This window comes from Rattus norvegicus, chromosome 12 (assembly GCF_036323735.1).
Source record: "Rattus norvegicus strain BN/NHsdMcwi chromosome 12, GRCr8, whole genome shotgun sequence".
Taxonomy (NCBI): domain Eukaryota; kingdom Metazoa; phylum Chordata; class Mammalia; order Rodentia; family Muridae; genus Rattus; species Rattus norvegicus.
The window spans coordinates 9,375,727-9,401,770 of record NC_086030.1 but is presented as its reverse complement, the minus strand read 5'-3'; the positions used below and the strand labels follow the sequence as shown (position 1 = coordinate 9,401,770).

The window sequence follows — 26,044 nt, the reverse complement described above, 5'->3', positions numbered from 1 at the left end:
AGGGTGTCGTTTCCCTAATTTCTTCCTCGGGTTGTTTCTCTTTTGTGTAGAGGAAGGCTACTGATTTATTTGAGTTAATTTTATACCAAGCCACTTTGCTGAAGGTGTTTATCAGGTTTAGTAGTTCTCTGGTGAAACTTTTGGGATCACTTAAATATACTATCATATTAATTGGCTATCCTCCCAAGTTTGGCACCACATTGCCCTGGCACATCTTTCAGGGAGGACAAATTGGGGTTCAAAGGATTTTTTGCTGCGTTGGTGCTCTTGTGTCAGTTTTGGTACCCTGCAGAATACCTGTACGAAACAGGCTAGAATGTAGGAATTTAGAATGAAGGAAAACATGCACGACTTGACCTTTATGAACTTTGTAGATGCTGTCCTTGGCAATGAGGTCATGCTGTCAGTTTGTGGAGGGCACCCCTTTGTTATATCATGATCATGGGTTGTTTGCAGATCCCTGTGGCCAAGTTTAGCCACTTTAAGCCTTCTTTGGCTATAAGAGATGGCCAAGTCAGAGTTTGTACTCTACGAATAGAATCACCTTCAATGAAGTTTCCTCTGAATGAGATTTCCATACCACAACTGTATATGCATCCAATTCCAATTATCTTAATCCTAACTCTCACTTCATCACTCCCCGTGAACCCGACCCCACCTATTCCCATCCCACACTCCCTTAATTCACCCAAAAAACTGTCCTTTTTCCCCTGCCCAAGGAGATCCATGATTCCTATAGCCTATTTCTTTATCTAACCTTTCTAGGTCTATGAATTGTAACTTATTATTTACTTAGCAGTTAATATGCATGTATGGTATAATACATACTATATTGTTCTTCTAGGTCTAGATTACCTGCCTCAAGATTTTTTTCTGGCTACATACATTTTTCCGCAAATTTCATAATGCCATTGCTTATATCAGTTGAGTCCACTATACAAATCTACCACACTTTATTAATTTTTGGTTGAGGAATATCCACATGGTTTCAAGTTTATGGATATTATGAGTAAAGCCACGATGAATATAATTTAACAGGTGTCCTTGTGGTAGAATGGAGCATCCTATGGGTATATGCCCAAGAATAGTATGCTTGGGTCTTTTAGAAGATTGATTCCTATCTTTCTGAGAAACTGCTATATTCATTTCCATTGGAGCTGTAGAAGCTTGCACTCCAACCAACAAAAGTTTCCCCTTGAACCACATTCTCAATAGCATGAACTGTCACTTTTACTATTACTCTTAGTCATTCTGATAGTTATAAAATAGTATTTCATGGTAGTTTTCATTTCATTTCTTTGTTGGCTAAGGAGGTTGAACGTTTCTCTATGTGTTTCTCAGCAACTCAGGATTGCTTTGTTGTAAAGTCTCTTTAGATGTGCACCCCATTTTGTAATTGGAACATCTAGTTTCTTAAGTTCTTTATATATTAGGGATATTAGCCCTCTGTCAGATGGGGAGTTGGTGAAAATCTTTTCCAATTCTGTAAACTTCCATTTCCTCCTACTGACAGTGTTCTTTGCCTTACGGAAGATTTTTAGTTTCATGAGGTAACATTTTTTTCAATTATTGATCATATTGCTGGTCTTATTAGTATTCTGTTGAGGAAATTCTCTCCTGTGCTAATGCATTCAAGACTATTTCCCACTTTTTCTTCTATAAAGTTCAGTATGTCGGGTTTTACGTTGAGCTCTTTCATCAACTGGGACTTGAGTTTTGCACAGGATGATAGATACAGTTCTATTTCTTCTTCTACATGTAAAAATCCAGGTAGAACATAAATATTGTTGAAGATGCTTTCTTTTTCCACTGTGTATTTCTAGCTTCTTTATCAAAAATAATGTGATCATAAGTATGTAGATTTATGTCTGGGTCTTATACTGCATTTCACTGATCAAACTGTATGCTTTAATGCCCATACCTGTGTCTTTTTAAAATTTATATTTATTTGTACACTCCAGATTTTATTCCTCTTCTGGTCCACCCTCTGACTGCACCACATCCCATACCTCCTCCCTGCCCTCCCTGCCTCCAGGAAGATGTCCCCACCCCACCCATCCCACCAGATCTCTAAAGTTCCTGGGTCCTCCAGTCGCTTGAGAGTTAGGTGCATCTTCTCTGATTTAACCCAGACCTGGGATTTCTGTGCTGTATATGTGTTGGGGGTCTCATATCAGCTGGTGTATGCTGCCTACTTGGTCATCCAGTGTGCGAGAGATCTCGGGGATCCAGCTTAATTGGGACTGCTGGTCTTCCTACAGGGTCACCTTCTTCCTCAACTTCTAGCTTTTCCCTAATTCAATCAGAGGGGTCAGAAGCTTCTGTTCATTGGTTGGGTACACATATCTGCGTCTGACTCTTATTATTACAGCTCTGCTATAGATCTTGAAATCAGGGATTGTAATAGGGTTGGATTTTCTTTTATTGTACTGAATCATTTTAGCTATCCTGGACATAATGAAATTACATATTGTTCTCTTAAGGTCTGTAAAGGATTATGTGGCAATTTTTATGGAGATTTCATTAAATCTGTAGATTCTTTTAAGTAGGATGGCTATTTTTGCTATATTAATCTTACTGGTAGTATAAGGCTAGGGCATCTTTCCATCTTCTAATATTTTCTTCAGTTTCTTTCTTCAAAGATTTGAAGTTTTATTATTTTATATTATTTGTCTTAGTTAGGGTTCTATTGTTGTGAAGAGGGCCCCATAACAACTCTTTTAATGGGAAACATTTATTTAGGGCTGGCTTACAGTTCAGAAGTTTAATCCATTATCATCGAGGCTAAAAACTTGGTAGTGAGCTGGCTGGAGAGATAGCTTAGAATTCTATATCCAGATCCCAAGGCAGCAAAACATAAAAGTGACATTTGGCATGACTTGTGCTTCTTAAACTTCAAAGCTCCTCACCCCTCTCTGCCAGAATAAAACACTTCTTGCAAAAGAGAGAGCCACACTTGCTCTAGCAAAACCAGACTTTCTCATATTGACACTCCAAAGTAGCCTACAAGGACACTTTTCATTCACACTCACACATTTTATTCTGTGGCCCCCATAGTCCAACTTCAAGGGTCTATCATAGTGTCTGCACTGTTCGAAAGTTCCAAGTCTCTTCTGAGACTCATGCAATCTCCTTACTGTAATCCTCTATAAAATCAACATGAAAATGCGGATCACTTACTTTCAACACACAGTGACACAAAATATACATTACTATTCTAAAAGGGAGAAAAGGGGACATAATATGGAAATACTAGATGAAAGTAAGACTAAAACCCAGCTAGACAAACTCTAAATTCTGAATCTCCATGTTTAATTTCAAAGCATTCTTTGGATCTCCACCTCTTTTCAAATTTATCGACTACAAAACTCATCTTTCTTTTGAGCTGTGTTTATTCCCCATTAGCAGCATGTTTTGGCAAGTATACAAGACTACTTTGACATTATCAACATCTTAGAGTCTCCAAGGCAATCTAGGCTTCATCCTCGATGCTTAATACAATGACCTCTATGGATCTTCGTTCAGGGTTACCTCTGCTGTAACCTAGGGGTTATTTACTTGTTTAAGTCACAGAAGGAGATTCCATAACCCTACTCTTGCATATTTATCTCTAAAGTTATAAGCACATACCCAATGTTGTCAAGATGTGTTGGTTTCCAGTATTGGGACATGGATTATTGTTCAAGTACAGTTTGACCAGCCTTTTGCTTTTGATGGTTTCCTTCAATGTTTAATCTTGGCTGTACGTGAGTTGGCTCTACAGACCAGGCTGGCTTTAAAATTACTCTGCTACCTCCTCACCTCAAGGGCTGGTATAAAATGCTAGTAGTAATACAACTATTTTAAAGTTTTTAAAAATTCTTTTTCAAAAGTTGGAAGATGAATTGGGTGGGGTTACCACTCCCTTTCCATGAAGATTTTCTATTTTTCTCCTCCTTCTCCTCTTCTTCCTCTTCTTCCTCCACCAATTCTTCCTCCTCCTCCTCATTATTATTTTTATTATTATTGCTTTTATTGATTTAGGCTTGTTTTATATACAGTCCAGTCATTATCCTCCTCCCGGTCCACTCTCCAATGGTTCCTCATCCAATTCCTCCTACTCTGTCTCTAAAAGAAGGCTTACATACCCCTGTCCACCAGAGCTTTTCTAGGGAACCTCCAGACTGATTTCCAGAGTGGGTGTACCATTTTACAATCCCACAAACAACGAAAGAGTATTCTACTATCTCTACATCCTCGCCAGCATCTGCCTTTAACTGAAATTTTTATCTTAGTCAGTCTAACTGGTGTTAGGTGGAATCTCAGGATTGTTTTGATTTGCATTTCCCAGATAACTCAGGATGTTGACCACTTCTTTAGGTAATTCTTTGCTATTCAAAATTCCTAAGCTGAGAATTCTTTTTTTTTCTTTTTTCTTTTTTTTTCCGGAGCTGGGGACCGAACCCAGGGCCTTGTGCTTGCTAGGCAAGCACTCTACCACTGAGCTAAATCCCCAACGAGAATTCTTTGTTTAGCTCTGTATCCCATTTTTAATAGAGTTATTTGATTTTCTGGAGTCTAACTTCTTGAGTTATTTGTATGTATTGGACATTAGTCTTCTATCAGATGTAGGATTGGTAAATATCTTCTCCCAATCTGTTGGTGGACATTTTGTCTTAAGGACAGTGTCCATTGCCTTACAGAAGCTTTGCAATTTTACGAGGTCCTATTTGTCGACTCTTGATCTTAGAACAGTCTTAAGAAATGATCTTGAAATTAGTCTGTCATTTCCTTAGAAAATTAGATACAGTTCTATCTGAGGACCCAGCTATACAACTCCTTGGCATATACCCAAAAGATGCTCCAATATATAACAAGGAAACATGCTCCACTATGTTCATATCAGCCTTATTTATAATATCCAGAAGCTGGGAAAAATCCTACATGTCATTCAACAGAGAAATGGATACAGAAACTGTGGTATATTTGGACAATGGATAATTACTCAGCTATTAAAAACAATGACTTCATGAAAGTTTTAGGAAAATGAATGGAAGTAAAAAATATCATCCTGAATGAAGTAACCCAATCAGAAAAGAACACACACGATATGTACTCACTGAGAAGTGGATATTAATCTTAAAACTTGGCATACCCAAGATACAATTTACAGACCACATGAAGCTCAAGAAGAAAGACAAAAGTGTGGATGTTTCAGTTCTTCTTAGAAGGGGGAACAAAATAATCACAGAAGAAAATACAGACACAAAGTGTGGAGCAGAGACTGTAGGGAAGGCCATCCAGAGCCTGCCACACATGGTGATCCATCCTACATGCAGTCATCAAAACCTAATCACTATTGGCAATGCCAAGAGTTGCATGTTGACAGAAGCTGTCTCCAGATAGGCTCTGTCAGATCCTGAGAAATTCAGAGGCAAGTCCTTGCAGCCAAACACTGGACTGAGAATGGGGTCCCCATTGGAGGAGTTAGAGAAAGGACTGAGGTATGTGAGGGGATTTGCAACCTCATAGGAAGAATAGGATCAACCTACTAGACACCCCAAAACTCCCAGGGACTAAACCACCAACCAAAGAATACACATGGGGTGACCCATGTCTCCAGTCGCATATGTAACAGAGGACAGCCTTGTTGGGCAGTAATAGGAGGAGAGGTCCTTGCTCCAATGAAGGCTTGATGCTTCATTATAGTAGAATGCCAGTTTGGGGTGGTTGGAGGGAGTGGGTAGGTAGGTTGCAGGAGCACCCTCATGGAGGCAGGGGTGTGGGGATGGAATAGGGGTTTTTTTTGGGGGAGGAGAAACCAGGAAAGGGGATTATATTTGAAATGTAGATAAAGAGAATGTCCAAGAAAAAAAAAAGAAATGGTCCTTCTACCAAAAGTGTTCATTAGATTCAGTGTGATCAACATCAAAATTCCAGTACAGTTGACAGATCTTGAATGGACTAATCTCAACTTCAAATGAAAGTAAACACACACACACACACACACACACACACACACACACACACATACACACACAGAGGGAGAGAGAGACAGACAGACAGACAGAGAGACAGAGACAGAGACAGAGACAGAGAGACAGAGACAGAGACAGAGAGAACTGGATATCTAAAACACTGTGATATACTAAAAGTTTGCTATTGTCACAAAACAGACACAGTGATAAAAAGAATTGGCCTGATAAGCCAGACACAAATTTACATACCTATGGTAGATTTCATCAAATGTCTGCATGCAGGAGAATTAAAATAGGTTTATACTTATCACCCTCTACAAAACTCAACTACAAATGCAACAAAACTACAATAAGTCAGATATACTCAATATGATGGGAGAGTATGTAATGAATAACCTTGAACTCACTGACAGAAGAGAAAGCTTTCTGAACAAGACTCTATTAGTGAAAGTGCTAACACCAAAATTTAATAAAAATGGGACCTCCTTAAACCAAGAAGCTATACATGACAAAAGACACTGTCATTAGGCAAATCAAGAACCTACAGAATGGGAAAAGATATTTAACCAACAATACATTCTATAGAGGACAAATGTACAAAGTACATAAAAATAAAAAAAATGGTTTTTAATAAAAATATGCAAACTTTTTCATTCTCTATGAAAATCAGTATGGAGGTTCCTCAGAAAGTTGGAAATCAATTTATCTCAAGATCTAGCTATACCATTCTTCAACATAAACCCAAAGCATATTTCATCATATCAGAGAGAGACTTTCTCTACCATATTTAATGCTCCTCTATTCCCAATTACCAGAAAGTGGAAATGAACTAGATGCCTCTCTAAAGAAGAATGGATGAATAAAATTTGATAGTTTACATATTCCAATATTACGCAGTTGTTAAAGAAAATGGCATCATGTAATTTGCAGGCAAATGATGGAACTGGAAAATAAACATCCCAAGTGAGGTATCCTCGACCCAGAAAGACAAGTATGTCCTATATCACCTACACATGGATATTAGCTGTTAAGCAAATGATAACCAAGCTTCACTGAATGTATAGAATAGACACAATTAGACTTTTAAAACATGGAGATAATTTCTATATGGAAAAATATGATTTATCTTTTGCAAGGCAGAGATTTTCCTACTTACTGAAAAATTAGGTTAAATCTGGACTTTAAATAATGTTGTTTTGAAAGGGATTGATCTCTAATAGGTAATCCGAAGCTTGATAGAAAAGAAAATATAGAATTAAACATAGGTTCTTACATTTAGCCAGAAGCAGCATATCATGGAAGACATATTCCATTGAACTTCTCATACAAAATCAGATTAATATAAGCTGACTATATCATCACTTAACTGTTTTTTCTCTTGATATAATCATTATCAACACCATACTCCAGAATGTCCTTCTACATGCCTGATGTGCCGGTTATGGCAGGATTACTGAATTTATGAAACTTTATAGTATTTTATTAAGTGGAGCTTCAGTTAATTACAAAAGTACAAAATTATAATTCATTTAAATTACTTTTAAGATATGTTACCATATTCTATGACTAAGGGAGTGCTAATATTTTTATAAATTATTTTAATTTTTATATAAAAGTATGGCACACATGGAGCTCTCTATGAAGACCAAAAGAGGATGCAGGGTGAGTTGAAGATAGGGTTATAAGATGTGTGAGCCACCAAAAGTCAACAATAGGAACCAAATCTAAGTCCTTTGGACAGGCAGGAAATGCCTAGACAAGATAACCTATGGATGTTAATCTTTGGGCACAAACTAGGAAAATCAAGTTTCCTGAGAATTTCAAAAGTAAATGCTGGTCTTGTATTTCTTCTGTTTTTTTTTTTACTGTGTTTTGTTTTAAAAAAACTTGACTAAGACCAAACAAATTGGGTATAAGTTCAAATACTTTGAGTTATTTAGTAATAATAATCTAATTAATTTATTAGGTTAATAATTTTAATTTACAAATTAATTAGATTAATCTAGGCTTTGCTCTATAAAATTTACTATATATTGATAGCTGTGTGTCCTCCTCTGTATCCTTCAAAGCTGTCTGACTTCACAGAAGTGTGTGAAGGTTTCTGATTCTATGTCAGGAAAGCACATTACAATTTAAAGTTCCTTGTGATTTTGTGTCTATTCAGCTCTAAGGTTCTCAGTGTTAAAGAAGTCTCCATGCTACCTTTTTCATAAGGAACCTTAGGTTGAAAAAATAAGAATTGACAATTTTTGAAGATTCAAATGCATTTCACAATATTTTAAATCAATATCTTCTTATACACGTCTGTCTAACCATCTGTCTGCCTGTCCATCTGTCCATCCATCCATCTGTCCATCCATCCCTTTCTATCTATCTATCTCTCTCTATCTATCTCTATCTATCTATCTATCTGTCTGTCTGTCTGTCTGTCTATCTATCTATCTATCTATCAATCTATCTATCTATCTATCTATCTATCTATCTATCTATCTATCTATCTGTCTGTCTGTCTATCTGTCTATCTATCTATCCATGTATGTGTCTTCTATCTCATCTATATCATATAGGTATATCTACATCTATATGTGTATTTATAGCTGTGAAAATGTTATTCATTATAACACTTGTGGTTCCACCTGTGTACAAAAATTATGTTTAAAAGCCACAGGGAGATAACTGAAATGCACGTGTCACTTTGCCAGATGACATGTGCCTTAGAATATTGACATCACAATGGTCCTTCAGCCTGACAACTACAGAATCCTGAGACTTCAGTAGTTTTCTAGCCACTGTAGTCACCAGTTTGGTGTCTAGAGGCAGGAGGGCAAACGAAAATTTCACATTGTTTGATAAGTTCTTCATCGCAGGCTCTACTAAAAAGGTATATATTTATATAATTTGATTCTCATGATAGACTTATGGTATCATGAAGTGTTCTGTCTTGATTATTCAAGATCATATGAAATAACTCAACTCAGCAGTGGTTTCTTGATAGGGTAATCATTGTAGCAATATTCAGTACCAATGTTCTACAGAAACAAAGTTATCACATGGAGAGGGCTATATTTTGTGCTACATAGGAGATAAATTTCTGTAAAGTTTTAAAAACTGTACAAGTTAGAAGTGAGGATTATTTTATGCTAAATCCAATTACTTCACCCCCAATGACTGTAGATTTTTATTTTAAGAAACTGGTAAATCTAACCCACAATCTAAGAATTCTCTGGTTTTTAAGAAATTGTTATTGTTTCCAACACACATTGTGCTCTTTGGAATCTAATGCTCAGAATTTAACACTGACTCAGATGAGACATGCACAACTTTGATGACATGGTCATTAACTTAAAATTTTGTTCATGAAGCTGAGGTAGTACTATTTTTTAAACATATTTTTACAATATTGCTTGATGTGTGTGATGGCAACTATTGTCTGTTCTCCTTTTGATTCATGTGAGTCTTAAGTCCTTTCTAAGTGAAAGCTATGACATTTCTGTACATATTCTTTGAAAGATGTAACATATATTATGGGATGAATTATAGTCACTTTGAGTAACTATATATTTTAAATATCCAAACTGAAAGAGCAGGGCACAATAAAGAAACCACCAAAACGGAAGCCACTCCCTTATTATAGGGAACAATTTTATTATGGATAAGAGAGAAAAATGTTCATAGGCACATGGAAAATTTCAGAATATAGAAAACAGAAACAGGCTTGACCAAGTCTGGGAAAAGACAAGGAAGACTATCAGAAGAGAGAATGGAGATAGCTTGGTCACGGAAAAGGACTCACAAAGAGAGGAAGGGGTTCTAGCACATGTTAGGAGTTAGTATAATGAAGAAGGGGATGAGGATGTTGGAAAATGTCTGTAACCTAGATGTGGGATTTTAAATTTATACCAAGTATGATTACCCCCTTCAAGAATAAAGAAGGTCGAATGGAAATTTATATCCTAATATGAACAAGTCAATGGAGAGCATTATGTCCCTTCTGCCAGAGTCAGGGGAAATGTCTACCTTTGCTAGACAAGACCAATTTCACAAATTTTTTGATGAATGCTTGTATTGTTTTCATTTTTCCTGTTGTTGTTCTTGTTGGTTTTTTTTTTTTGTTCATAACTATAAGGAATCTTTCTTTCCTGTATCTTGAGCTGGACCACGCCTGGCAATTCTGAGACTCTCCCAGAGACCTAACTGGTTTAAATCAAGATAACCTGATGATTTTCAGCACATCTACAATATTAGCTCACAAGGGTTTAGTTGTAGCATTTTCTCAGAGTATCATATCTGATATCTGACACAATATATATCTACATTAGGATTTATAAAAGTTTCAAAAAATCAGTTATAAAGTTGCAATGCAATAATTTTATTGGAGGGTATCACCACAAGTTTAGGAACTACATTCAAGTGTTGTAGCATTTAGAGTTTGAGAACCATTGCTCTATATCCTACCAACTACACTTCTTCAAACTATTCCCATGACACTTCTGAAAAGGGTCCCTCTTCTGGAAAGATCCTACTTCTTCAATATGTTCCCAGTAGTTCCCTTCATCCATGACATATTTTCTGTTACATTTTAAAGCTGTCTATAGCTCAACAGAATCATGCTTGGAAAACTTAGTCTGCATTTTAACACCGTTCACCCTTAGAAATACAGTATGAACATTGGTTTTTAACTTATCCACTGAGTACTTGTTCTCTAGGTGGAGCTCTGCATCAGGAGAATTGGTTTTTTTTTCAATATGGATACGACTAAGGAGGAAGATGTAGGAGAAGAAAATCGAACCGTGGTTTGCCAAGGTGCTGCGGTTATCCAAAGAGGCTGGAAAAGAAAGAAACAATATCTGACCTTGTTCAATGACATTTTGGTGGTATCCAGTAAACTGTAAGTATACGCATCATGCTTTCCTTACTATAAGAGGCTACTCAGTGGAAAGGCCTTAAGTTACAAAACTGTTTATGACTTCCTTTATTTTTGAGATTATAATTACTTCACATTCTCCTTCCTTTTCCTCTTCCATGTCCTTTCACATCCTTACATATACTCCTCCTTATTCTCTTTTGAAATCATGGCTTTCTGGTTTTTTTATTACTCATTCTTACACATTATTTCTATGTAAGCTAACATAAGATACACATATATAATAGATATGCATGGATACATTTATATGTACAGTTTCTAAGTACTTACATATAACCTAATCAGTCAGTATAGTATTGCTTGTATTTGTGTTTTCAGGAATGTGTATTTGGTATTAGATAAGCAATCTAATTGACAATCCTAGGGGAGATTTCTCTTACTCTCAAGTTTCCTTAGTGGCATATACTTCTTTGAGTAGGATTGATGTTTACTGGACTACTCCTATATATTTCTCAATTTGTTTTGACACATTCTTTGGGCACATTTAAAAAACTAATTAATTAAGGTACTACTCTGCTGTTTGAATCTGGTGAAAGATTAGCGACAAGCTACCAAGGAGACAGTTATGCAGGCATGTGCCCACATTTCTAGCATTTTTTAAAACTAACTTAGGAGTATTACAACTGGTAATGAGAGCCTTGTGAACTATATAGTGACACATTTCTCTAAATAAAATATTAAACTCCTGATAAGCAGGAGCCTTCTTGCTTGGTGTTTACAAATAGATTACAGAAGCAAGATTGTTGGTCGTAAGGGGCTACACATGTAAGCCTCCTGACCTCATAGCTTCCAGATTAGCATGAAGAGACAGGAAGCAGCTTCTATCTCTCCACTATCAAGGGAAACTGCTGGCACTAAGTCTTGCTTGGTGATTCTGCAGACACTAGAGAAAACTGTTGTGATTGAACGAAACTGTGTACTTGGTTATATTAGAAATTATGACCATAGAGATGTTTTCTGGGACCACATCATGTATAATCTCCACTACTTATGATCACAGCCTTCTAGAATATGTGATGCTGGTATTGATACTATCAAGTAAATATCTTAAGTGGTGTTCTCATAAGTACATAAATTTATCAGACAGACATCAATAAAATAGTCTATTCCATTTTTGGGGGGACAGGGGTTAAATTTTCTGATCATCAGTGAATCATTTTCCAGAAGATCCATTTCACAGATTGTGAGAAAAATAAAATATTCAGGTGAGAGTTCTTCTATACATTATAAATACACCAACTGGGTACGTTTTTCTGGCAACCCTGATCAGTCATGTAAGCTCCTTCACAGAAAATGGTAATTAGTGTCTGAGGCAGGCTGAAAATAAAAGAATGGACTGGGTGTCTGTCAATCTGTCCATCTTTCTTGTTTTTTGTACACAACTCCCTTTCCACAGTGGGAAATCTTCACATTTTATTTTAAAAGATAGTAATCAACTCATCGGAAATGTAAAAAGAAATAAACTGATCATTTGCCATATAAGTGTAGTTGATGGAAGGAAGTAAACTTAACTTTGTGTTGAGAATAAAGGAAACGGAAATGGTTGGTTTCTTAAAGGCAGTACATGTGGTCCCTTCTGTCGTGTTGCAATTGTAATTAAAACTGTTTTTAGATTCTCATTCACATTATGGAAAGAAGTTTATCAAGTTTATAAGGAGTGATTATTGTTATTTCCATTTTCAAGGAAGATTATCTCTTATCAGACATTGGAATTAGAGGTTTCAGGTTCAAGCATTTCTTGGGAATTTTGAGATATATATATATGTATATATATGTATATATGTTTAAATGGTGAATATAAAATGTAAATATAAACATCTCATTGTTGAGACATGTGTGTATGTATATCTTGAAGTACATGTTGCATGACGGCTTGTATTTTAACTATAGTATGTTACATTAGATTATATGAGGAATCTTTCTTTGTAGTGCAATTAGTCTTCCCATGTTTTGAATATTAAAGGTTTATATACAGGATTTTTGAACCATGATTTATTCTTGTGATATTCTGTCCCCTGAATTTGAGAGGGAGTCATTATCTTCAGTTATGTAGCCACATATTAGCTCACGAGTATCTGAAGGAAAGTTCAATACCTAGGTTTACACAGCAAATGCACCAGATAATATTAGGTCCATCATTAAAAAAATACAAAAAAAATCATGAGTGTGGGGAGGAGATCTGTCAGGAGATAGAATGGAAGGAAAAACTGACAAAAAAAATCATCAAATGCATTGTATTTTAATGTATAATTCTCGGAGAGCAAATTACTCAGAAAAAGAATGACAAAAGGAGAAAATTTATGCTTCAAAGATTATTGTTTCTTAAAAACACTTCTAATAATATCAGAATGCTTGATAGGAAGACATTATTCTAACTATTTGGCTAAATTATTGGAAAAAAGGATCGCCTTTTTGGTTACTTGTGTGATATGTACTTTGCGGGTTTTCTACAGGAGCTACTGGAATGAGGTTATTGACTATTTCAGTACAGGGAGATAGACAACAGAAAATTAATTTAGTCAAATAAATAAATTAATTAAGTCAAACAATATTTTTGTTCTTATTCTGGAAAGATTTTTTCATGTAATTAATTAAAAAAAATCTTGAAATAATTTCCTTTGTGTATTATGGGAAAAAAACAAAGCAATATAGTTACTCCTTAACTAAATCCAGGTAAGAAATATTGATACAGGTGGCTTTCTGTAAATGCCGCTGTGCTTAGATTTAGCAATGGATGTGTCGTTTTTTGCTCTGGGGCAGGAAGAACTTGGTTTTACCACAACACCAACTACAATGCAAATTAAACTAACAGATATTTGATTCTCTTTATAGAAATAAGAAATTTAAGATAAAACATGTCATTCCATTGGCTTACCTGTGGATTGGTGATGAAGTGGACGCATTCAGGTCAGACAACACTGCTGCTTCCAAGTCCATTTACCTATACTGGCCGATGGGACATGTTGTTGCCACCTTTCGGTAAGACCTAGAGTTCAAACCTGTGAGCACAAGATGATAACTTCAGAAATTGTGGGTCAAATTAATGGAGTGTAATTCACTTCCCAGTGAATGAGTATACTCATTCTAATATTCTCCAATTAGAAAACAATAATCAGGCTATGGCTATTGGTGACCATTGAAGAGTGTGTATCTAGTAACTCCTTTCACCAAATGCTTTCATCATCCCAAAATGTTTGCAAAAATAGAATCAATCTTAGTCTGATTATGTACAGGATGCCAACTCAACTTTCCCCCTTCTATGATGAGCCTAGATTTTTCTATACTCTTCATTATATCCATTTCCACATGTAGGTAGGTGCTTTATGGTTTTTTGTTTTGTTTTTGTTTTTTGTTTTGTTGTTTGTTTGGGTTTTTTTCTTCTCCTTATATTTTTATTTGTTCAGGTTAGAGATTGCAGTTTAATTTCTGCTTGTCCTTTCCTTAAGATCTACAAATTCTGCTCCCGTATTAGTCCAGAACCTATCATCGTCTCCCACCAGGAAAGAGAGCATTCTTCTTCAAAAGGAGGGAGGGCAAGGCCAGGCAGTTCCCCAGAAAGCAAGAGCGGATAACTCCCCACAAGGGAGAGGGCATGAGGACTAGCTTGACGGTTCTACTCCAAGGGAAACCCAGATAAACACTGGCAAAGGCAGGATGCTGGGGTATTCTCAAGTTGTCCCCACTTCCTGTTTAGCATTCTAGGGTTTGGAAACCTGCAGGATATACAGAACCAGTACAGCACTGAACAGAATCTGATGGCAGCATGAAGAAGCCAAGAAAGGCGCTGCCTGGCAGTCCTCAGGCCTCCTTGACTCCGCACAACAGGTTCTGTGTCCAGGTGTGCCTCCATGATCACACAGGTTATGCAGAAGGTTGCTAAGCATCAAAAGGAGAGCCATTTGCGTCACAGGACTGCAGAACAAGGTTCCCAAGAACAATATGACTAAAATACAAGGACCTGTTTTGCTCAAGCAGGTCCTAAGAGGCGGACCCCAAGGCCTGCAAGCTGTCTTGGACACCAGTGCTATCTTTGCCATTACTGCCACTGTCACCTCCAGCCAGGTTCTCCTGCTGATAGGCCTCTTCGGAACCAGGAAGTGTGCTACCCTGATTCTCCTTGGAACCGAAAACCACATATCTGCCTTTCTTCAGCACCAGTTGCCTTCTCAGCTCATCTGCCATCTGTGAGAGATCTCGCTTCAGAGCATACGCATCTTCGCCATCTGCATAGTACTTGGGCTCCACCTCACTAACCTGCAAGTTCAGGGTGTTGGAACAGAGGTGCAAGGCTGCTCGGTTGCTCTTCCTGGCATGCAGGGAGACATACTTTGCACTGAAATTCTCTATCATGGCCTGGGAGGCCTGGTCCATTAGCTTCTTGGCCAGGCCAAAGCGTAGGTGGCAGCGCTTCACAGCCAGTGGGGTGATGTGTCCATGAGGGACATTATCAGGATCCTCTTCCACTTTGGCCAGAACATAACCCACAATCTTCCCAACCTCATCCTCAGCAATGTAGGAGAGCTGGGCCACGAGAGGCCATGATAGTAGTACTTCATCTGGTAGTTCTCGGGCAGGCAGAGCAGGTTGCAGTGTTGTATGTTTATCAGGTCATATGGTCGAGCCCAGCACTTGTTCATATTGGTGGCAGAAAAGTCTATCAGACTCGGGAGAATCAGAGAGGATGCCACAGAGCGCAAGCGACACCAGCACCATTTGCTTTAAGACACCTGGGTTATCCAAACGGAACTCATACAAGATGAGGAAGATCTCTCACTATCTTCCATTTCGTTTCGTCGATGCTGTACAGAACTTCATCTATCTTCATGCAAGTGGGGTCCTAGTCGTGTCCGAAGTGAATGACAACCACGCAGTCCTCCTCTGAATGGATTGCCTGGTCTACCTGCCAGCCATTGTGTAGATGCGGAAGCATGGACAACATCTTGAACGCGCTTGCGCAGCAGGACCTCGCGAGCTACCTCTAACCTCGTGTGAGCCCACAGGGCCGGACCAACAGGCCCTCCACCCAGCACAGCGCGCTTTATGTTTTGATCTGCGATGTTCAAGACTCCACGAGGTCCATGGGGCAGGACAGAGGTGCATTGTCTTCTTAGAAGAATATGGACAGGACAAGATCTTATTTATCCTAGACATTCTTCTTCCCAAAATGATCTGATTTTATCTGTGTCTTAAAAGTACACAGATCTATCGCTTCCCAGTAATATTGTGTAGTATAATTAAATTTGAAAAATACTTTATATACTCCCACGTTTTCTTAAACATTAGTATTTTAATTGAGTGATGAAAAGTTACTCATGCAATACTCAAGTATTTGAATGTCTCTGTAGCAGAATATCACTGGTTTTTATAGTCAATTAAAAAGGACTGGTGTCACAAGACCATCAGAGTCAGGTATAATTTTCTGAGTTCAGGAAAATTTCAAATTTGCATTCTAATCTTTCATGAGAAGGTGTGCTCATGGCATATTGATATTATATTGAGTGTAGTTGATGGAATCACAGAGATTCTGTAGCATGTGCCTTCTGCTCTAATCAAACATACACCAAAATTCAAGTTGTTTTCCACGTGAAAAGTTCATGCATACTCCAAATTTGAGCTCTTCATTCTTCTATCCAAATTCTTAGTGTCATCACACAGTTGACTCAAATAACACAAACATAGTTTTATGAGCATTCTAGGCTCTGTGACTTTGCTCTTTACCTGGAAAAGCATTTGTCATAGACTCTGACAAAAGAGAAGATCACCTTTTGTTCTCTGAATGTTTTCTATTCCTCTAGTAAAATCTCAAAAGTTTGTTCTTTAATGCTTAGGGTTTCTCTCTTATCAAATATTATATTTAGGGATGGTAAAGTGTCACATAGCAGCACGACAGTACAAAAATTAGGTCATTTAGAGGTGGAATCATGTAGAGACTGACAAATATACCTATACCATAATTGATGACCACAGACGTAAGTTATTTTTATGCATAATAACCTTAATAATTTTACCATTTATCATGACTCTAATTTTTTTCAATTTCACAGTTCCATGGAACAGACCATTTGGTGGTATTTCTTTCTACAAAGGTATTTTACTTTTGTTAATATTTTAATTCCTTGGTGATATAGGAATGATATATATATGTATATATATTATATATATATTTGATATTCTGTCTCGAAATCAGTTAATTAGATGGTCAATGGAAAATGCTTTGCATTCTCCTGTCCATTCCTTATTTTATTTAATTTGGTGGAAGTTCTGCATTTATTATTTCCTCTTTGTATTAGAGTAAACAGTACTCTCAAGTCTTATTTTAAATTCCACTAAGATATCACTCTGGCATGCACATTCCAACCATCTGCTGCTTCCTCCTTTGAGGTCAAGCAAATTTCTATCCTTCTGTTTGTTTCAGGCACATCATTTTGAGGACTGGCTATACTACTTAGGTCAATGTGTTATTACCTGACTATATCTGTTTCTGAAACATTTTTGAGTATTCACCAGTCGAATGGTGAATATTGCTGAACTTATTTCCTTATATTGAAAGCTAAGATGATCCTGAAAAAATATTAACAGCGATTAGCTTGAAATATGCTCCTAATTAATCTTGCTGTATTGTATATTTTTGTTGCATTTCACAGATCCATTCGTGAAGCCAAGAAACACAACAAAATGGGACTTCCCATGCAGATATTCACTGAGGACATTGCAGGCTGTGACACTGTATGTGAATACAAAACCAAAATAATATTCCATGTTCATGACTAGGAGAGAGACAGTTTGTAAAGTAATGGAAGATGGAGACATAAGAAGAGCATGGATGGGGAGAGCGGGACAGAGGGAGAGAGGGACAGAGGGACAGAGAGACCGAGGGAGAGAATTTAGACAGTATTGTGTGGAACTAATTAAATTATTTTACATTAAATTATATTACATTATATCTGTAGTCAATGCAGACATAGGACTCTCATATGTGATGTGTAGAGAGCAACATGAAACAAGACTGATTCACGTACTAGAGATCCAAAAGAGAAGAAATACTGTTTGTTATATCACTGAAAATTGAACCAAATATTTCCAACAGCATATATTTCCAAGTGAAGTATTATTACTACAATTAAACTGCCCCTTCCTGAGTCCTTATGGCTTATATATAGACTTGTGTGTTGTTTCCACTATTCCTTATTCATTTTACAATATTTATGACTAGTAAACAATTTTTATTATATAATATTATCATAAAGCATAACATTTTCTCTCCATTCCTAAGTGTTCAATGATATATTAGCTCTTTATCTCCATTCTGTGCTCTTTCTCTAAGTCTCTTACTATGCATCCTTATACCTTCCTCTGAATACCAGCTACAAAGTCATGGCTTTCATCCTCATGTTTATGTAAATAATCTAGTCATAATCTAGTCATGAGGGTATCTTTGCACGTGACTTCTGTTCAGAAATTACCTTTATAAATTTAACAGAGGTGTGTGTGTGTGTGTGTGTGTGTGTGTGTGTGTGTTCATCTTTGTGTATGGTGTTTAGGATAAAACTCACAACCTCACAATACTATACAGTAGTTCTATCATTGAGATAAACATAAATATCTATTGAATAATTGTCTATTTTTCTCAGGCTCATATTATTGTCCACTTTCCTGTATTGGGTTTAGCGCAGATCAAAAATGTAACTACTATGTAACATGTAGAGCATTGAAGACATTTCCTGCTGTAAAGCAGAATAGACTGTGACTCAGGGATCACAACCTCTCTGCCTTTCATAAATGCTAATGGGTACAAAATGGACCTAGAGTTAGTGTTCTAACATGTCACTGTGGACACTGCACTAGACTTACAAAGGGGACTATAATGAAGATATTTTAGATCACCAAGCAATTTCTTACTCATACCAGGTCCACGTTACACAAAACAGTATTTAAATATAGTATAAAATAGATTTTGAGTCAGTGACATAAATCAGGGAACACTCATTAGCTTGGCTGAACCATATGTGTCCTCAGGACAGAGAAGAGCAGAAGAGCAGAACGTCCCACAGGGAAATGGTCTCTTGCCTCTGCTGTTTGACTTCAGCTGTGGCAAATGCTCAGCGTTGTACACTTTTGTGACTTAGATCCATTTGCTTTAACATGAACATTTTTACTAATTCTCTCCCACGACTCTAGTGCTTTAATATTTTATCCTACCACAATTATTAAAAACCTTTCGTGTAGTTCAGAAGATTGGTAATAGATAATTTTTAACTTTTATTCATGTTATATGTTTATTTCCTTTTTGTCTTTGAAGAGATATTATCAGATCATCAAAACATTCTTCTACCTTTCTTAAATATCTTCCCTTATTTTCTTTCTCCATATTCTCTAGTCAGTATTCAGAAATAATTCTTCATATGTATATTATATATATCAATTTCTTATTAGTTTTCTTTGATATTTTTGTTTCTACTTTAGCCTTTTCTTTAATAGTTTGAAAATTCTTTGAATCATCAATGTATTTCATTACACTTAAGATAAACCTGTAAAGTTTTTCTATGGATAAATTAGGAAAATGTTTTAATCCTATTTTTATATTAGGATTTTCCACCTAATTTTTGTTTTTTCTTTACTCTTAAGATTGAATGTAGATCCCTCAGACACTGCTTATATTTTAAAATAGGTAGATGCAGATGATTTTAGAATTATCTTTACTCGATAATTTCATGTAAGTATAGAAATGCCAAATCACCTGCACAATCACAAGATATCCCCAAACCTTTCCCTATATTCATGTTCTTTCCCTTTCTTGACTTTAATAATTACCAATGTATAAAATATCGACTTTTGGTCTTAGCATTGTATAGAAAACAACTGCACTGTCCTCATGAGTCAATGCTTATGCCATGGCTGGGGGACAGCATTTTACTACATGCCTCCATGATTTTAGTAATCTGTTTTAAAATTCATACCTTGCTAGTGATAGTATCACCTCACTGTTTCACATTTAGTCTATTAATATGTAATTTCAATATTTACAGTTATTATTTCTATCTGAAGATATAGGCAAATATATTTACATTAAATGTTTTATTTGTCTTTGAACAATTAAAACATTTTATTCCTCATAGAAGGAGCATGAGAACTATTCTAAGGTTGATCTTCTCTCTTAAGAATTGTTTACATTTCTGTGGTTCATCATGAGTCAAGAAATATTTTAGTACATATAATAAAACTACCAGTTCTATTTTAACTTTCATGCTTTAAAAATGTTATTTGTAGAAATATTTTATTTAAAAAGTCTCTTTGTCTTGAAATCTGTTTTACAAAGAAAATCACCATCAGAAAGAGATGTACACATCTTTGCAATCATTAATTAGACATTAATATGTTTCTAATGCTCTGAAAACAAAATATTTTTCAATAATGTGAAATAAAGTCTTAAAATTATACCAATGTTTTCAGATATTCATCAAAATATCAGAAGCTTTACTTTTCTTTAAATGTTCTATGCTTACGTGTTTGTGTGTGTCTGTCTCTGTGTGTGTGTGTGTGTGTGTTCCTATGAGTATGTGGTTTATGAATATATGTACATATTTCAATGTGCCATATTGGTGTAAGAAGGAAACTTGCAGGTGATTATTTCCTTCTGAGATGTATGATTTCTGAGCCCTGATCTATATTTTCACCCATAGGCGATTAATTTTACATTCTGAACAAAACCTTAAATTTGTTCCTTTCTTGTTACATTCCAACCACAAGATCAGAGCTGTTTTTTTTTCATATTCTAAGATGCTTTTGCATAATTGTTAGCCTCTGCATAAAAAGATACAAAGTCAGTTAGTATAAGTTGTCCTTCTGATAAAATTCTACTACGCTGACATGTGACATTGGGGTCTTGGATGAATCATCAGAAGCACTCAAACATATGCACAAACACAGACACACACATACACACACACAGCCACACGCACATGCACACACAGACACTTACTCATATTATTTTCAAAGTAATACATTATGCATAGCAGTTGATTAATAAAAAGTAAAAATTAAAAAATAATGAATGAAACCTCTGTAAAAGAGATGGCTTGTGAAGTGGTTTTCTTAGGTTTGGGTTCAAGGTTGTTATGGATAGGGAGAGAGCACATGTGCTGTGTTTCTTATTTAAGGGACTGTTTCTTAGATACTTACAATCCTCATCAAAGATAATTGATAATAAAGATACTAACTTCATAAAAATATACTTATCTACTCACTGTCTGGTTATTTATTAGATTTCCAGTACATCAGTGGTTTCTTGTCCGATTACTATGCTTTGATTTCATGCTATATTCTTGCTGCTGTCTTCCTAGGTCTCTGGAGCAGATTCTAAATGTGAGAGGCAGTAGAGAGCTAAACAAGTACCTTGTTTTTTCCTGGGAGTGTTAAGAAATGGCGTCTTGTTTCTAAAATATTCATTTTGGATCCCTAGATCTATCACCATAAAAGAATTCAACACTCTATATCTGTATGCCATCTAAGTATTTACAAACCCTGATATGATAAGAGTGCTCACTAATTTTAATTTTTATAAAAATAATTGTGCTGCTTCCCAACCTCATTTTCCTAGAACTGTGCATATGAAGCACATGGGAGTAAGGCTGTAATAATGGAAGTCCAGTTGGAGAGGAAGCAAACGTCTCTGCTCTCTTTTTAAGTGTCCTCCCTGACTACGTTCTGCCACAATGAAAGAGAAATCAGGATGCTGAGCTCTAGCACCCATGGCTTCTCAGTCACCCTTTATCATACACAACCTGTTACAGTTATGTTTGATTTTTCAGTACCCAAGAACTAAATTCTAAAATAAATATGGTAGACTGAGTGTCTTCCAGACTTAGCCTATGGGAAGAAAATAAGTTATACATTAGAGGAGTTGTTACAGATTATAAATTGTAAATGAGTAGATCATATTAATTTTGTATTCATGAGCTTTCAGGTTATTTTATAGCATTTTTCTCTCTGCATTCTATAGCCTCTGTATGTAACAGCAACAAACTTTGATGTGGTAAATGACATAATCAGCAAGTTACTACCAATGATAAGAAAGCATGTAAGTTACTTTCAATCTATTTTGAGTTAAAATTGAATTTTGCTTTTGAGATTCACATATGTGGAAATGTGTAAATACAGATGAAATTTGATCATGATACATTTACAAATCATATTTTACAAATGCCTCTTTTTTAGTCAGAAGTTATTGAAGACATAATAGTCCTTTGAGTGACATTTTTTCTTGAATTTGTGTCTAGTTTTATGTGAAATGAAACTCATAGCCCAATGGTTTGAGCTGTATGTGTAGTTTCACTAGATAATACATATCCACTATAATAAATTGTGATTAATTTGTCATATGCTCACACCTAATTTAAAGGATGCCAATGTTAGAGGGAATATTTTTCTTTCTTTCTTTTTCTTTTTTAAATTAGACTATACTGCCTATTTGGTATGTAATTCTGTAGTCTTTCCCATTTCTTCTTGTTTTTATTTCTCTTGTGTGGATGTGTAAGTGTACATGTTCTAGTGTATTTATTTTTAACTTTTAATAAATCTTTAATGAATGAGTCTACATTTCTATGTCTTTTCTGCATACATATCTGTGTATATATTGTCTTTCTATTTTTAAATGTGCATGTGTATCTCTTTGTAACTGTGTGTGTGTGTTTCTCTGTGTTTATGCATCCCTGTCTATCACTTTCTGTGAGTTTGTACAGTGAGAATCCACATGTCAGTCTGCCTCTCTGACTTTATGCCCCTCTACCTAAGCCTCCCTCTCTCTCTCACTCTCTTTCTCTTTCTGTTTCATTATCACCTCTCCATGTATGTTGGGGTGTAAATGGGTATTTGGTGGTGTGTCTGCTTGAGTGCTTTTTGTCTGCTATTTTAACACTTAAAAACTCTATGTGACAATGTCATTGGTTTTAAATAGGAGTCTACAAGAAAATAAAATTAATAATAATTCCAGTTAGAGCCACTCCTAGAGGGTGCTCAATATTTCAACAGAATGTTCTATTTAGATGATTATTTCAAATGGATCCATAACACTGTGTGCAGTAGTTATGTTCTAGAACTTCTTTTCAGCATGAGGCCTATTTTCCAGGATAGACACATGTCCTTCATCTCCACAGACTGGACATCTCTCAATGAAAGCCAAAGTCTGTTTTCACTTCTAGGCACCCTCAAAGACTCTCTGTTTTTGACTCTTGTGTTCACTGTTGTCGAAGTTATCATATCATTTGAACGTTAACTTTGCTAAACTCATCATAGCCACCATGAGTATATGCCTCTGTGGACACTAGGTTCTGTGCTCATGTTAAGTCGAAATTCAATATACCACACACAGTCTGCACAGATGTAAGAAATTTCATAATACTATTTGTCTTGGTTAGTGGTAATGGCTGAATGCAACTTCTTATTTTATTGTGGATCAGTAGATCAAGGCTCCCTCCAAGAGGAAAGGCAAGTACCCAAAGATTTTCTCCTGAAATCAGTCCCGTTTACTCAAACCTGTGGTCAGAGGAAATATCATTAATACTGGTTTAAATAATTTCCCTGCTAGAGAGCTAGAAATGGTAAGTAAAGGAAATTGCAAGACTCTTCAAGACTCTGATGTCAGTTTATTTGTGATGGTTGGTTCTTTTTGCCTCCCAGAACATTGAAGATTACCAACTGTGGTTCTGTCCTGGCCCTGGGAAAGCTCCAAGAGTACTCCAAGGTAATAACAGGGAAATCTAAGGAGGGACTAGCTGAGTTTGGTGAATCCTCACTATTTTCATTATTTAGTCTTAAACTTGAATAAACACTAAAGCAGAATGACTTAAATATAATTTCATTCATTTAAATCATAATTAATTACTAATATAACATTCAGATACAATTTAATACCTCATAAACAACAGCCTTAGAATGACAGGAATTTTTCTGTGCTTTCTGTTTCAGAAACAATTTTCCTGATAAGGCAAACAAAACAAAACTCTAGACATATTGTTTCTGGAGAAAACAATTTAAAAAAGTCATTTGGTGATCATTACAGAAACTCTTCCTAGCTATATATCTCAAGGGATTCCATCACTCACATGGTAGCTCATAACCGTCTATAACTCTGGTTTCAGGGGATCTAATTCCCACATCTGACCTGCACAGACACCAAGTCTAACAGGGAGATCAGGTATATATGTGAGCAAAAGACTTACACAGAGAAACAAGTTTAAATCTAAAATGTAAAATCTTCACTTTTTTATTTATTCCAAATTACATAGATTGTTTTGTAATAAATATTAGAAATATAGCCCTTTCTCCGAATCCATGTAAAATATTCAGTTCACATCTCCTATGACCAATAATTCTGCAACTGAATATGAAATCATATTCTGATTTCTGGAGACAACCTGACTTAATTACAGCTATTCTGTTTGTTGCCTTCTTTTCTTTCTCACTAGATTATTGCCAAATAAATAATAGTAATAAAATTATCAGAAAAGTTTGAATAAGAATTAAAAATTTGAGATCACCAAGTATTCTGGCAAAGCTGATCTTTTAAAAGCTACTGAAAATTTGAAGCTCTAACTGATAAAGTTGACCTTCATACCAGTGACATAAGTCTCTGCAGACTTAAGAGCACGCTCTCCCACTAATGCCAGATAAGAAAACATTCTCGTACGTAGGTGCCTGTGGCCTCTGAACAGCCCATGTATGCTCTTTAGTTGGTGGCTCAGTCTCTGATAGCTCCCAGGGGTGCAGGTTGATATTGCTGGTCTTTCTATGATGTTTCCAATCCTTTCAGTTCTTTCAAGTCTCCCAACTTTTCCATAGGGGTTGTTGACCTCAGTCCAATGGTTAGATGTAATATCTATATCTGTTTTAGTCAGCTGCTTGCAGGGCCTCTCAGAGGACAGCCATGCTAAGCTACTGGCTGCAAGTACAACATTGCATCAGTAATAATATTTGGGATTGGTGCCTAATAATGGGATGGATCCCAAGTTGAGCCTGTCTTCAGACTCTATTCCATTTTTGTCCTGCATTTCTTTTAGACAGGAGCAATTTGAGGTTGAAAGTTTTGTAGGTGTGTTACTGTCCCTATCCATCCACAGGTGTCCTGTCTGATTTAAAAAGGTGGTCTCTTCAAATTTTACATCTGCGTGATTTTGTGTTTTGGCAAAATTTCCTACCCTGACTCTTGGGAGCACACCTATCCCATGTCTCTGGGATATTCTAGAGGTTCCCACCAACCCCGAGTGCTGTATATTTCCATTCATTCTCTTGGGTACCTTGTCCTCTCTCATGTCTCTCCCATACCTGATCCTGACCGGTTCTCTTCTCATTCCACTCTCACACATATCTCTCCTTCCCTCTGCCTCCCATAGTTATTTATTTCCCTTTGCTAAGAGGGATTGAAGCATCCTTACTTAGGCTTTCCTTATGGTTTAACTTTTAGTGTCATGGATATTCTGTATATTTTGTGTAGTGTCACTGATTAATGAATATATACCATTCATGTCCTTTGGAGTCTGGGTTAGCTCACTCAGAATATTTTCTAGATCCATGCAATTGCCTGCCAATTTCACGATGTCCTTTGTTTTTAGTAGCTGAATAGTATTCCATTGTGTAAATAAACCATATTTTCTGTATCCATTCTTTGGTTGAAGGACATCAGGGTTGCTTCTTATTACAAATAAGGCTGCTATTAACATAGTGAGCTTGCATATTTGTGGTACTGTGGAGCATCTTTTGGGTATATGCCCAGGACCAGTATATCAGCATCTTCAGGTGCAACTATTTCCTGTTTACTGAGGAACAGCCAGATTGATTTCCAGAGTGGTGGTAGAAGTTTGCCATCCCACCAGCAATGGAAGAGCTTTCCCATTTCTCTACAATCTCACCAGCAAGTTCTGTAGTTCTGTTTCTATTTTGAGAATAGTTTAAGGAGTTTTGGTATTAGCTTTTATTTGAAAGTCTGGTAGAATTATGCACTGAATTATACATCATGCCCTAGTCTTTTTGTTACTGTTATTGTTGCTGGTTGTTTTTAATGAATTCTTCTAGTTTCTTAGGGGTTATGGGACTGATTAGTTTATCTGATCTTGATTTAACTTTGGTATGTGGTATCTGTCTAGAAAATCATCCATTTCATGTAGATTTT

At 36.2% G+C, this 26,044-nt stretch overlaps 3 pseudogenes across 1 annotated transcript in view; 1 reads left to right on the top strand and 2 right to left on the bottom strand.

Moving 5' to 3' along the window:
- Nucleotides 14,665–15,718, bottom strand: Naa11-ps1 (N(alpha)-acetyltransferase 11, NatA catalytic subunit, pseudogene 1; annotated as a pseudogene).
- Txnl4a-ps1 (thioredoxin-like 4A, pseudogene 1) lies at nt 15,629–15,820 on the bottom strand (annotated as a pseudogene).
- Nucleotides 15,880–26,044, top strand: part of Tgap1-ps1 (GTPase activating protein testicular GAP1, pseudogene 1) — a 34,496-nt pseudogene continuing 24,331 nt past the window's right edge. The window contains 5 exon segments of the transcript NR_131943.2: nt 15,880–15,975; nt 16,926–16,967; nt 17,526–17,607; nt 21,881–21,958; nt 23,557–23,620. The product of NR_131943.2 is annotated as a GTPase activating protein testicular GAP1, pseudogene 1 (transcript).